At 40.0% G+C, this 13,981-nt stretch overlaps 1 protein-coding gene across 2 annotated transcripts in view; it reads right to left on the reverse strand.

Annotated features, from left to right (window-relative positions):
* Window positions 1-3,610: 3,610 nt before the first annotated feature.
* The window catches only part of LOC133383081 (uncharacterized), a 66,277-nt gene continuing 55,906 nt past the window's right edge, over window positions 3,611-13,981 (reverse strand). Inside the window, exon 5 of one of the 2 annotated variants that reach the window (XM_061623084.1) lies at window positions 3,611-3,660. The gene's annotated coding sequence lies outside the window, so the exon portion shown is untranslated. Of the gene's footprint in view, window positions 3,661-5,536; window positions 5,671-13,981 lie in introns of those variants that run through there. The other variant, XM_061623083.1, reaches the window with a different exon arrangement.

Below are 13,981 nucleotides of genomic sequence, written 5' to 3' on the forward strand. Positions count from 1 at the left end.
AAGTAACAAGAATTGAACTTAAATGTAATGCTTTAACTATACTCTTCAACTATATAAGAGAATGTACCAAATGCAGAATGTGTCTATCTAGTTGTTAAATCTGTGGTCTGCAGCAAGAATGGTCCTTTCTCAACATGGGAGAACCTTAGCAATTCCAAGTAGCAGAGAATGGCTACTTAAACCAGGTCTGTCTAGATGGTGTTGTTCCGTTACAGGGCCTTTTCAGTGGTGGCTCTGTGTTCGTAGAATGCTTTCCTTAGTGAGGTGTGTCTGTGTGTATCACTATTGACTTTCAGGAAGAATTTGAAGACATTCCTGTCTACCTAGGCATTTGATGGCTGAAGAAGACTGCAATAATGTTTTTAACTGTAATTTTTTTTAATGTTTCAACTGTTTTCAGAATGTTTTTTTTTGTTATTAAACTGTTTTGTTAATATGTTTGCTGAGCTGGGCTCCTTCAGACAGTATGGTATATAAATTCAATAAACAAATACAAATATTGGAAATTGCACATATTGCCCAATTAATGGATACATCAACCCCAAAATGGACAAATTATATGAACTGAATTATTTTCAAAGTGGCTTACCTTTATTTTGTATTGGAATAATTATTCTGGGTTTAGTTACCCACAGAGAGCAAAGACTCGCCTCTGCCTTTTGATAGGCTGATGTCAGATTGTAGCATGACCTTTAGATAGAGGGCTTGTTCTGGTGTAACACTAAACCGTAGTTTAGCATTATAACAATGAGCCTCAATAAGCCTTGGGCTTGCATGCTTCCCACCTCTTCCTTTCTCTGGCACAGCCATGAGTTCAGAAGCTTCCGCTTTCATTTTAGATTAAGAAACTGCAGTTAATCTTAATTCTGGTTAGTTGAAACAAACCACTTTCAAAACATAGTTTATGAGTTCCATTAACCAGATCAGGCAACACCCTAACACCAATCTAAAATGGAAGTAGAAGCTTCAAGTCTCCCCATGGATGTGCTGAAGGAGGAGATGAAAGGGGAGTGCACAAGCCCCAAACTCATTGTAGTTTGTTCTCATAATGCTAAACCATTGTTTAGTTTTATGTGTGAATCTTTCAGTTTTGCGTACCAACTGAAAAAGACTGCTTAGAGCAAATTTGGTTCTGCCTTCATAGAAAATGCTTATCTGGCAATTAGCAAAAAGAATTCAAAATGATGCTGATAAGCAGAACAATATGTTAAGAGAATTTATAATTCCTCACTTGGAGGCTACTGTAATGGCTTAATCTTATAAGGGACATAAGAGTCAATCGTCATAATGCTTAGCATATTCTAAAAGTTAAGGATTACTATGTATTATATTGAATTACCCAATATATATATGATTACTCAATCCCATATAGAACACGGAGAAAAGGAGAAACACCTTTGAAGGTGCTCCACAGAAGTGTACAGAGAATAGGAAGGGATGATAATTGACACAGACATGAAATAATATTCAGGTGCCCTTAATCCAGACTAATTGCTACTGTACATTGTTACTTTGCTGATAACATAGCAATACTCAGGAAGAGTTGTTTTTCTGTTTATACAGCTTAGAATTTCTGGCCTAAGCAGAATCTCACTTCACAGTTGTTGTTTTTAATTAAACTTGCAAGTTTTTTGGATGTGGAGAAGGAATGCATATGTGGTACCACCAGGAGCCTCCCCTCTTCAGTTGGACAAGAAAGAATTTACAGGCTCTACAACCAACCTGGCACATTCAGACTGCATGACAACACTGTGCGTGCACAGTGCATAATATCTGCCTACCCACACATCTGTTCTTTTTTCCCTTTTTCATTTCCATGTGGTTTTTGTGTGTCAGCCTCTGGCAGACTCAAAGTCATAGAGCTAGAGTAATAGCAGACTTGCAGAAAAACGTTTCTTCTTTGCAGGGAAGTGGGAAAGGGAGGCTATGGTGAAATAAGAGAAAAATATATAGAAATGGGTATGGCAGCCTGATGTTTATTTGAAAGCAAGCCCCACTGAATCAATGTGATGTGCATAGGATTGCAGCCGCTATTTTAAATTTGTAACCCTACTTGCTGTTTAAAAAGTTGTATTTAACAATATTTCCTGTTTCAGAATTCTAAAAGAAATGCCACAGCAATTTGAAGTTTGTATATATTTAGTTTAAGGCACTCTTTGTTATTTTTATTTTCCCAGTCAAAGTGTACCCAAGGGCTGACAAGTAGTTGCATTACTTCCAAAGCCATTTGTTTTTTAACAGACTTCATAAATATCTCTATAGTAGATGTTCTTTGGTGCTTATAACAAGAGACACTCATTTGCCTGGATATTTTAGAGTGATTTAACATCCTTTCCCTCTGTGTCTTTTGAGAAGAAGAAAAAAAGTATGTACAGGATAGTTTTCAATTGGGAACTGAACTCTGGTTCTCCTCTTTCAGTTCTTACTAGTGATATCCTTTCAGGCAAAGTATTTGAGTTATGGGAAGATACTGTTCCACTGGCATCTTGTGGCCAAAGATGAATCCTTGCGGGTTAAGTCAGGGGATTTTTATTTTAAAAGTAGAGTCCAAATGTCATTGCATTTATCCTTCTCAGTTATTTGTGTGTCCTTTGCCTTCTAGATCCTGGTAGGATTAATTGCCTTTTTATTAGCTAATAAGAACTTGTTCATTTTCTTCCTATTTTCTAATCATAGCAAACACAGTGAAACATATTGCTCATCCTGATTCACTTTAAATATGATTTAAGTCTCATAGGGAGTACTCCTGTGGAAATGAGAGAGACTTGAGACTGTTCCCCCCAAAGGCCTGCCAAAAAACCCCACAAAAACCAACCAATTTATTCAAATTAAAGGCTGTGTCTGCATCTGTGTTTATCTTTCAAATGGATCATCTTGTGGATAATAAAAATACTAGTATTTATTTAGACCACATATAGATTCCAGGGGAATAAATGTTGTGGATTGTGCTGCCCAGCTGCCTAGATTCCATAGTTCAATTGTACAATAACTATATTATTATTTATTAGATTTATATCCCACCCTTCCGCCCAGTAGGAGCTGATGATTCAATGATTCTAATAGCTCATAACCAAAGCAGAAATCTCCATGGCACACTACAAGCTTATATAGGTTCATTTTATACCAGTGTACAACCTGCGTTTAAAAATCTACTGATCAATGGCTATGAGAATATGCCCTTTTTTCTGTGATCTCGAAGTCATTTTAAATGGAGTATTTACTAGGGACTCTTGAGGAGTTTGACCCTTGCAAATTCCTGCATGAAAAACATGTTGCATGAATAAGAACTTGATCAAGGCACTTGATTTTGTATCTCTGAATGTTGTGTCATCATTCTCAGCAGTTTATACATATCAAAATACCATCAATATACATATTTTGAGAGAAAATTAATATAATATTATGTATTAGAATATTGATATTAATATTTATTTTGAGATAATTCTTTTAAAATTGCAGATGAATGCAGGAATGGAACAGAACTGTAGGTAGAAACACACAAAAGTAATGGAAATAGACAAGTCACATTGGATCAGGCTGTTCTAAATAAATTATGGGTATGACTCTTGTATGTCTCCAGACAGAAGCAGGCCATTTGATGTAGCAGGGCATGGAATCAGTCTGTAGTCCAGCATTGTTTCTTAGGTGTCCCCCCATGTTCTGGAATAAAAGTGCAGCACCATGAAGCTACCAAACAAACAAATATAGAAAGAATAGTCTGAAACATCTGAGTGATGTTTGGGGAAATTCAGTCTTTGCAAATTCCAGTACAAACTGACCTGATCCACACACTAATGTATGGACTGGAACATAGCCATCCATCAGATTTCAAATGTCTTCAAATGTTGTGACCCAGTACTTGGCTCAAAGCAGAATAAAAATGCATTTTAAAATGCATATTGTGAGAGAAAACGCATTTAAAAATATATATTTAAATGTAAATGTGTGTGTGTGTTTTAAAATAACAGATTAATGCAGAAAGGTAGGAGTGAGCACATGCAAAATTGCAGTGGACTGGAAATAGACAAAGTTGTTCATTTCTAAAGATTCTATGAAAATCCCTTAATGGAATAATTCACTGTCATCCAGTGCATTGATTTCAAGCCTGTATGTCTCCATCAGAGAATTCTAGATATTGGTATAGGGAAGTCATTATAAGATATATAATTTAATTATAATTATAATGTATGAATCAGATACAATTTTCATTGTCAGTTAAACCAAAAACATGTGTACATTCTAGAGACTGAAATAACAACTGTAACAAACAGGTTCATAGTAAAGCCAGATCTTGTTGTCTTTCTTTCCTCACTTGGGCTGCAATCCAAAGGCTTCTTACTTAGAGCCAGGCTTATTTTAAAATCAATAAGGCATTCTCAAATAAATGTGTGCAGCGTACTGCAAAAAGTGGAATGGATGTAGATGAAGAGGATGTAGATGTAAGCAAATAGAAAGGACAAGTAGGATCTGCAACAAAATGTTACAGTGTGGAGTATTCAAATTTCCATCCTGTCATTCCCTTTCCCAGGACACTTTGTTCCTTTCTCCCCTCCCAACAGCAAGCATCCTCAGTAGACTGTTTTGGCTCTCCCCTCTTTGTACTTCTGCAAAGCCTGGGGTTCCTCCAAGCCTGCTGATACCTCCTTCTTGTGTATGGATGGTGCCATTTTTTCTATATAAGAAACCACGCTCGGAGAACTGAGTTCACTATTAGTGTCCATCATATTGTCCATTCATTATGCTTTCTACAGTGATTGAAACAGCCACACCACCAGCAGCAGCAGAGTCTGGAGAGAGGTCATTTGGCATCATCACCCCCTTAGAACCTTCATCAACCCCCCTCAATCATCAAGAAGAGCCAGGAGGTGCAGGCTGTCTAGCTGCCTATGTGAGGGGATTCCCCATTCTCCCACTAACTAAAATATTTGCTACTACCTGATAGGGATAACTGAGAAATTCAATTTCGTCTGCATTTTTATGAGAAACTAATTTGCACTTCTCGAACCAGTGCACAAATGAAAACACAACTAATTTTTGAAATTCACACTTCTCCACATGTTGTGATGCCGTTCTCCAACCAACCAGTATGTACAAGAATGCAAGGGACCACACCAGATAGCAGCCTACTGCCCTTTTCTGAGGGTTTCAGGATTCCATTTTGCTGGGACAGGCAGTATTTAAGTACTTAAGAAAATTATGTGTGGTAAATACAAAGAGGAAATGTCCTATTCCATCTAGTGATTGACATCTACTGGTGTGTATTCCCTGGATCTTCGAATGTCCCTCTTTCTAGCTCACTTGGCTGGGAAATTGCATGAGGTTCAACCTCTATCAGTTTAGGAGAGTTTATGTTGCGTGCTAAGGACTGGCTTGCTACACGTTGCTGGTGTACAGAAAGGGCAAAAAGACTAAAGGCTCTGAGGTTTGATAAGAATAAAAAAGAATAGAAAATGTTAAGAGCAGTGGAGTGTTTATTGCTTTATTTCATGAGATAAATTAAATTAAATTTTCATTTATTCATTTTAAAACAGGGTCTTCATTTTTATTATCATTTAAGCAGATGTGACAAAACAAGGTTGGGGGGTGTCAAAAAGAGGTGGTTGTTATGGCAGTCCTCATGCAGTTGAATAGGACACAGTTCAGTTCTCTTCTGAGTTTGGCCTTGGCCATCTGAAGAAGTCACAAGAAGCCAATGGGTTGAATCCAGACTAATAATGCAATCCTAACAATATCTACTTGGAAGTATGTACTATTGAATTCAGTGGGGCTTACTTAAGTGGGATTTGGACTGCAGCCTTAGGCTGCAATTGAATACATGTCTACTCAGAAGTAAGCTCCATTGGGTTCAATGGGACATACTCCCAGGCAAATGTGTATAGTGATGTTTAGCATAGATACACCAAAATAAATGGGGCTTAAGTTAAACATGACTAACTGAAGCCTAGTTGATTTTAATGGATCTACTCTATGCATGACTAAATATTGATACAAATCATAATTTATAGCCAAATCTAAATAGCATCTATACACACTTTTCAACAGTAAATTCATTGCTAATACTTGGAAACAAGAATAAAAATTAGCACAATTCTGCTCAACTAACACAAAGCCTTCTTCACTTTCAGTAGCAAATATTTGTCTTCCATGCATTATTTCTATAAATATAAAAACTACCAATTATTTTTATACATAGCTAATCTCGTATCTTTGTATTTCTCATCATTAATTTATAAATATTAAATCACCAAAAGAAAATGGTTCCCTTGATGTCATTACTTGTAATTAATTATGCATGTTATGAAACCAAACATCACAACACATGCCATGAAGAACTTTAAGAAATGTTATAAAGCTTGGAAAAAGAAAGAGAAAAATGTTATTTTTCCCAGACAGAGAAAAAATAATGTACATTTTGCATTTATAAACATTTTATGAATAGAAACAGAACAATAAAGACTGTATTGTTAATAAAACAGTGAGCACAAAAGGCATAATTAGTAAAGGATTATTAGAACTGTAAAAATAACTTTTATAGATATACAACCATTTGAATTAACCATGATGGCTGCAACATTAACCATGATGGCTGCAACATATAGCTTCCCATTGGAAACAGTTCGCAAAACAAATTCTGTTTAAGCAAATTTCTTGTCTTTTTAAGAGGTTTCTAATCTTGGTCAATAAACTAAGTAAATGACTAATGAAATCTTTGAAAAAATAATTTTGGAAACAAAGTGCAATATATACTTCTCACAAACAGTACTAGTGTCATGGCAAATGCAGAAGTCAGGGTCCCTTTATGTTAATCACAGCCATGCCCCCTCCCTGTTTTTTGTTTTGTTTTTTGTTTTTGCTGTGGGGTTGAAAATGAGATCCTTGATAATGCCTAGGAATCAATAAGCATGAAAGAGGAGAGTGTTAGCTACTGAGAAGAGTCTTCTCAATTGCTAACTCACCTCCTTTCACTCTGATTGGCTCCAACCTGCAGGAAAGGGCAAGGAACATGTTAGAAGACTCTTCCCAGCAGCTAACACACTTCCCTCTCATGCTGATTGGCTTGTAGGATGCTGGAGACATAGGGACCTTGCTCCCAAAAAAGTAAAGGATCTACGACCCCCTGAGACCCTGGACGACTACACCTCTGCTCACAAAGGCAAAACAATAACAACACACACATAATGGGTTGTAATCAGTATTGTGCAAGTAGAAGTCAGCTTGCACAATTGACCTTTCTGTTCCCTCCCTCCTCCTGTAGCCTTTGAAAGCCCTGTTCAGAAAGACAGAGGGTCTTCCTGAACAGTGGGACCCATGTCACACAGGATTACAGTGGGAGAGGTAAATGGCGCCAAATTAGATGGAGGGATCTCACACCTCAAAATGTAAAACAGACATTTGGGAGAGGGGAGGGGTGTAATGCTGGGGGTATAGCCATGCCCCTTCCCTCCTCTATCTGTACAATAAACACATAAAGGCAAACAATATCTGACTAGACATAGAGCAGCCTTCCCCAAGATGGTGCCCTCAAGAAGATTTGGACTACAACTACCATCAGCCCCAACCAGCCCAGCTGCACTGGATTGTAAGAGTTGTTAGATGACAGTCCCTCTTCCCAGGAAACTCTGAGAATTGCAGTTCTTGTAAGGGAATGGGGTCTCCTAACTTCTCTCAGCACCCTTCACAAACTACACTTCCCAGGATTCTTCGGGGAAAACCATGATTATTTAAAGTGGAATAATACTGGAATAAATATATGGTGTGAATGTGGTCACAGGGAGTTACTGCATGTTCTGCAGGGCTCCTGGTTTGAGCCTGACATTCTACAACAGTGGTGTGCCCAAAATGTCAATGAAACATAATGGGGAGCAAGGGAAACTTTGCTGTAGTGAGGATAGCCTTGCCATGGTACTTGAAAATATATGCTCAGCCTGATAAACAGGGACAGTTGGAACACATGGAATTCTAGGCTGTTGCAGCTGAAAGAGAGACACAACAGCCCAGAAATCTACTGGTCTGGGGAGACAGCTGACAGCTGAAACCTCCTTGCTTGTGAAGTCAGGTGACACCAAAGGGCCTATGTGTGGTACCATCATCTGATATAAAGCTCTCAAATGTGGCTGTCTTCCCTCCTCTAAGAAAAGGTCAGCATGGTCCCCTTCTGCACTGCCCAACTGCTGTTTGTCTTGCTTGTCTGACTTGCCTGCTGGCCCTAGATCAGGGCTATCAGCACCATAGCCGTAAGAGGGAAGTTTCTTTCATCCTCAAAGAATGGATCCTAACCCAAAGATTGTGATGTTATAAATCTAGCCAAAAGAATTCAGGGGTATTTTTTGTTTTGCCCACCAGAGGTCTCACACATGCATCTCTGCATTGTAGAATTACTCCTACTCCCAATGGGGGAGTGTTACCATTTATCTGAATTTTCATAAAGGAATATATTTAGAGAATAAGATTTTAATTTTTTTTACTTTAGAAGCACCCTGTCCCCCAATTAGAATCAACATTTTTTTTCTTTTGGAGAATTTCCAGATTTGACTGTTTGAATATGATATGTTCAATGGACTCATAAAGAGGAGCAGCCAGCAGGGAGGGGGCAGTGGTGCTGCAGATCTGGCCTCCCAGCACTCGTATTACTGTTGCGCACTGGAATGGTGCAGGGGCTGTGCAGGGCAGGGCTGTTGTGTGCAGGTCTGATGCTGGATCCCACACAGCACTGCAGACAGCTCCAGGAAGCACCTTGCTGCAATAAAGGTTGAGGGCATTCTGAGTCTTCTTAAGTCTCTGCCCTCAGACTACCTTTTCCAGGCTCCACCCTCTTGTGGATAACTTCAGAGTCTTAGCAGGCCAATCTTCTGGTCTGAAGATGGGACATTCCTCCTCCATTCCATAGCCTCCTCCCTGGTGCGCTTCCTGAGCCACTAGACCAGTGAGATGCTGGGGGCGGGGCATTAGGCTTCCCAGGCTCAAGGGAAGATGGCCAAGAGGGTCCTGGCTTTGACCCTTTAGGCCCTGGTGGCATGGGAGGTTGTTCTGTGGGCTCCTGTCTGTCAGCATCAGGCTCAGTAGTCTCCTAGACTCCAGGAGCAGACTGAGAGCCCTGAGCCTGGTCTGACTCCATAGCTAGAGACTGAACCTTGCTCACTGTTGGGCTCTGGGGTCATAACTTCCGATGAGGTTGGGGCAGTATGGGCACACTGGTGAAGGAATCTAGCACACCTGCTAGTTCCCCCACAACGCCCTTGACGCTGCCTTGCCCTGCCCCTGCAACACTGTGATACATAGCAGTAGCACCCATGCTAGCAGGCCAGGCCCATGGTGCCATCCCTCCTGGCTGCTCCTGATCAGAAATTGATCTCAAACACACTATTTGAAAATGAATCCTATTTACATTAATACCATTTTCTTCCTAGCAAAGAGCTTTTAGTCAAGAGTGCTAGTCTTTAATAATACATAGTCATTTTTTTCATATGAAAGTGTACTTCTCAGCAAATAATATATGAGAATGTCTTTTATCTTCACTAACAATTACACAGTTACACTTCAGAAACCAATGAAGTGATACAAGGATGAATGGGAACACCTGCTCACATTTCCAAAATATTATTCCAAGTACTGTAGATCTGGATATTTTAAAAGTAAACATGTATATTAATTTGTAGCCTTGAGTGAGTAAAGAGGCCCATAACTAAAAGATCATCTGTGCATAATACACATAGAACTGGTTCACATATAATGCTAACCCAAACTATGGCTCAGTGCGAATGTGCAAGAGTGAGAGTTCCTAGAGAGGAGATTGTGGCTGCGGTGTTCCTCCCTTGGTCCTCCTGCTGCTACACTACCATGAGCTAAGCCATGGTTTGGCTTAGCATGTTATCTGAACCTGGACTCATGGTTTGCCTCCTCCAGACGAACCACAAGCTGCAAACCCAATAACAAATCTAGATTACAGCTTGTGGTTTGTTGGAAACAACAATAGTTTGGCTGTTGTTATGTGCGAACCAGCTCTTAGTGAACTACTGGCATTTTTACTGGCAGTAGATACTATTCCACAGAGCAGTGAGAAATGTAAGCTTTACCATAAAGTTTCTTGATGCTGTATGGGAGGCTATTCAAAAGCATAGAGAAAAGTTTTTCAGATGATAGGAATCAATACGGAAGACATTAATGTGATTAAGGCCAAACACCTCATTACTGACAATAAAGCTCTATTTGGAAATTAATGTATATGTGGGCTCTTGGGTTCATCACTAGTTATCACCTACACCCAGTTATTCTGGACAGACCATGATGATCATACCCAGGATTTCAGACTCCCCAAACACCTGCTTTTCTTTCAATAGATTTGCCTATTCATCATGACAGAATAAGACACAAAGTCACCACCAAGGCTGTTCTGAAGAAGTGTGGCATTAGTTCATTTGTCATTCCTGATTGCATGCTTGTTAAAACATGCAAAAGAACCCCCTATTTGTAGGTTCTGGCTACTCTCCAGCACTGTTAGGCATTCTGAAGCCCATTAATTTAAGTGGGCTTAAGTGCTCCTGGGTGAAATTGTGGCCTCTGAGTTTAAGCTTTACTCATAATGGGGGTATTACTACTTCCTTGTTTTGAACAGTAGAAAGGTTAAGAGCATGTGTAAACTATATTTGTTTTACATCAGTTTACCTCTTACGGCTTCTGCCAACTAATCTTAAGAACTGTAGTTTGAGCATGTTCACAATTCTGTTATAATCCTCCCCCTCTCCAAAACAACCCCAAACCCAACAGGTCCTGGATTTCCTTGGACAGAAGGAATTACTATTAAACTAGTTTAAATCTGACATAGATATGCCCCTAAGTGTGAGGAGTATCAGCTGTTCGCCAGTCTTCCACTGAACATATCTGGACATATGAATGGGTGAATTTCTGTCAAAACATTGATCTGTGTTCTTTTCAAAAGCCATGTGTATACGGGATCAAATGACTTAATAAAATGAAAAAAGTTGAGGGATTTTACATACTGAAAGTGGACCCAAACAACCACATTTACTTCAAGATGACATGTGATATATGTGACTGTAACAGTATATTCGTATACAAGTTCCTGGACTCCTCAAAATAGCCATATAATTAGCCTTACTTGTGGCATTGAACTACTGTGGGTGTAGGCCAGTAGGTCAGTTTACAGCATGTGAACAAAGGAATGTTCAGATTTTATCGCATGTGGAGATTTTAACTCCCATGTAATTGAAAGCCAAGAATAATGCTGAAACTGGTTTTTCCATCCTAGACTAATACCAAATATAACATGGTATCAAATCCTGCAATTACTCTTGCTTGCTCCAAGATAAGGTCTTTCAATTGTTTCATCTTTCCTACAGATGTATGATATTAGAAAGATGTTCAACACGCACATAGCTTCCAGTTAGTTTGGTTCATTTTCTGCCAAGAATGATAAAAGAGTGTAACTCCTATTTGATATTGTTTCCTTACCTATTGTAAATTCAAAACATTAATGGAACTTATTATTTACAAGGGAAGGTTGAAGAAGAGATGTGTTTGTTATATGGTGAATGTTCCATCTAGGCTGAATAATGACATATTGGAGTGCTTGGAGCTCTAACGATGTCTGGCAGCAACACCATTGAATTGGACTGCCTTCAAGTCAATTCCGACTTATGGGTGACCCTATAAATAGGGTTTTCATGGTAAGCGGTATTCAGAGGAGGTTTACCATTAACGTCCTCTGAGGCTGAGAGGTGGTGACTGGCCCAAGGTCACCCAGTGAGCTTCATGGCTGAGTGGGGATTTGAACCCTGGTCTCCCAGGTATTGTGCTTGTTCCCAGAATCATCTTCTTTTGCACCAGAACTGCTCCACTCTCAAGTGGCTGCTTTTGTCTTATGCTCATGATAGCATATTGTACATAACAGACAGATAGTGTGCCTTAACCAGAACCCGACAACACCACCACGGGAGTGGCTGTATACTATAGCTAGCATGGATTTTTCACATTCCGCAATGTTCAACTGAAAATACCCCCCTTCCCATTTTGATGCTTCCCATAAGCTCATTTGAAAAAAAAATCTTACAAAAACTTATAGTCCTGAACTCAGAAAAGCTTGCTTAACAACCCTGTACATTTTCATGGCGATAAACAAAACAGTCAGAATGAATCGAGTTCAAAGTCTAAAGAAAGAGAAAAAAAAACCAGAGCCCTTTTGGACTTTGTTCTCAGAGTTCTCATAATCTGTTGAAATTCATTAAAAATCAGCAATGTTCACAGGGTACCTGTAATCCTGTTACTGACCTTGCCCCATGTGCTGACATTCATCTTCTGCAGTTTAAAAATTAAAAAAAAATGTCTGGCTGATTTTTAATTAATTTAATAAATTTTGGCTTGAACTGAATGATAATGTTGGGCATGCTCAGTAAGAACCAACTGTCAGTGTTCCAAAAGCCAGACTTACAGCTTCTGGGCTTGGCTAATCAGGGGGCCACAACCACACCATACTTTGATTTCATTTGAGACAGTCATGGCTTCCCCCAAAGAATCCTGGGAAGTGTAGTTTGTGAAGGGTGCTGAGAAGAGACTCCTATTCCACTGACAGAGCTCCAGTGGCCAGAGTGGTTTAACAGGCAGCCGCTCTGACTGAAGGTCTGTGAGGGGAACAAGGCATCTCCTAGCAACTGTCAGCACCCTTCACTAACTACACTTCCCAGGATTCTTTGGGTGAAGCCATGACTTTCTAAAGTGAAATAACAGTCTGGTGTGGATGTGGCCAGGGACAGCTTTGGTTTAAATTTGGGTGGGAGGCTACATGTGCCTCTTGTAGAATAAAAAGGTGGGGGAAACACTGAAAACCAATGACACTGTTCACAATGTTTTCCTTTTGGAAAGGAAAGGGGCTTCCCCTCTGCACAGTGCCCACCCACCCAATCTCCTCCCCCTTCCTCCCCTCCCCCTCTTCCTCTCCATGGTCAGTTTTTACCTATCATGATTGCATGGGAGTAAATACTACTGAACTCAATAAGCATGCCTATGAACAAACCTGCCCTCCCCATTCCTTTCCTTTACCCTTCCCCCTCCAATCCCCTTCTTCTCCCTCCCCCTCCTTCTGCTCACCTCTCCCCTCCCTTTCTCCTTCCCTCTCCTCTCCCCTCCCCCTCCTCCACCCCCATGGTCAGTTTTACTTATTTATTTATTTATTTTATTGTTTATTTATTTATTAAATTTATATACCGCCCGACTAGCAATAGCTCTCTGGGCGGTGAACATAAAATAGCATAAAAATACAATGAATAACAAAATAATACTAAAATACAATCATCAATCCAATACAATAAACATTTTAAAAAGTAAATCAGTGTAACTTAAAATGCTTCAGAGAATAGGAAGGTTTTGACCTGGCGCCGGAAGGAGAGCAGAGTTGGCGCCAGGCGTACTTCCTTGGGGAGACTGTTCCATAGTTCGGGGGCCACCACTGAGAAGGCCCTAGATCTTGTCATCACCCTCCGGGCCTCCCTGTGAGTTGGAACCCAGAGGAGGGCCTTCGTAGCAGAACGTAGGGCACGGGCCGGTTCATATCGGAAGAGGCGTTCCGCAAGGTATCGTGGTCCCGCACCGTATCCTAACCATGATTGCATAGGAGTAAATCCCATTGAACTCAACATGCAAATGATCAGACCTGCCTTTCTCCTTCCCTCCACATTCTCCCTGCTCCCATCCCCCTCCTTCCCTCCCCTCCCTCCTTCGCCTCCACCTCCTCCCCTTCCCATCCCCTGTGGTCAGTATCACCTATCCTAAGCATGATTGCACGGGAGTAAATCCCACTGAACTCAATAAGAATGCAAATGATCTATCCATTCTCAGCAAACTTGCACAGGATCCCATTTCTTACCTCCCGGATTAAAAAGCAGAGAAACACTAACAGGCAAAAAACCTTCTGGTTTAAAAATGTACCTATAGCCCACACATATTTCTATCAAACTTTAATATATATATA

Source organism: Rhineura floridana, chromosome 4 (assembly GCF_030035675.1).
Source record: "Rhineura floridana isolate rRhiFlo1 chromosome 4, rRhiFlo1.hap2, whole genome shotgun sequence".
In the NCBI taxonomy this organism is placed as follows: Eukaryota; Metazoa; Chordata; class Lepidosauria; order Squamata; family Rhineuridae; genus Rhineura; species Rhineura floridana.